Source organism: Otolemur garnettii, unplaced genomic scaffold (assembly GCF_000181295.1).
Source record: "Otolemur garnettii isolate 467f Iridium unplaced genomic scaffold, OtoGar3 scaffold00233, whole genome shotgun sequence".
NCBI classification, from domain to species: Eukaryota; Metazoa; Chordata; class Mammalia; order Primates; family Galagidae; genus Otolemur; species Otolemur garnettii.
Window position 1 is genome coordinate 1,910,358 of NW_003852628.1, and position 1,194 is coordinate 1,911,551.

General features: G+C 44.4%; 1 protein-coding gene across 1 annotated transcript in view; it reads right to left on the reverse strand.

Moving 5' to 3' along the window:
• NFKBIB (NFKB inhibitor beta) overlaps nt 1–1,194 on the reverse strand; it is a 10,703-nt gene that overhangs the window by 3,882 nt on the left and 5,627 nt on the right. The window lies entirely within an intron of this gene.

Below are 1,194 nucleotides of genomic sequence, written 5' to 3' on the forward strand. Positions count from 1 at the left end.
GCTGGTGCCATAACCACTGTGCAACAGGCACTGAGCCTATTCTTTTGATTTTTGAAACCATTAACAATGTGAAGACAATTCTTAGCTCACAACCATACAACAGTGGGTAGACTGCTGGAATTTGCCTGCAGGCCATAGTTTGCTAACCCCTACCTTAAAGCAACCACTAAAAGAAGAAAACAAAGAGTTACAGCTAATAAGCCAACAAAAGAAGTAATATGGAATAATAAAACTACACTTCCCAAAAAAAGGTAGAACAGAGGAAAAATAAGACAAAAAAAGATAGTGGGCGGCGCCTGTGCCTTAGTGGGTAGGGCACCGGCCCCATATACCGAGGGTAGCAGGTTTGATAGCCAGGCATTGTGGCAGGGGCGCCTGTAATCCCAGCTACTCGGGAGGCTGAGGCAAGAGAATCATGTGAGCAAGAATTTGAGGTTACTGTGATCTACGACACCACAGCACTCTACCATAGCGGGTGCTCTCTCAACCTCCCTCTGCACTAAGTACTAACTGTGTACTAGGTATTATGACCACACTTCTGGAACTAGCTGCCAGCTATCTGGGAGAGTCAGAGGTCAAAGTTACTTCAGCAAATTTTTGTAATCAATGCTTAAGTGAGATTTCCATGTCTGCCCCAAATGAAATAACATGGACCAGATTTCCCTCTAATATTAAACAACCAAAAAAAAAGAAAAGAATTTTAAAAACCTAGACAAAATCGAGTACATGAAGCAACAATCTGGAAGACACTGGACATCATACAATGAATAACTGAACCTGGAAAGACAGGAAACACGAGGTGCCCTGTAATCATTACACCTTACTGCCTTGAGAGTGCCACAGTACAGAGAAAAGGAACTCAGACAGAGCCCACCAGATTGACAGAGGTGAGGAAATGAAGCTGAGAGTGTGAGCTGCTGACAATATGTAAACGAATGCCTCTGCCTCCCAGAGTGCTAGGATTACAGGCGTGAGCCACAGCAGCAGCGACCTCTATTCTTTTGTTTTTAGTTTTTTGTGTTTTTTTGAGACAGAGTCTTATGATGTCACCCTCAGTACAGCAGTGTCTGGGTGTCACAGCTCACAGCAACCTCAAACTTTTGGGCTCAAGCGATTCTCTTTTTTTTGAGACAGAGCCTCGAGCTGTCCCCCTGGGTAGAGTACTGTGGCATCACAGCTCACAGCAACCTCCAA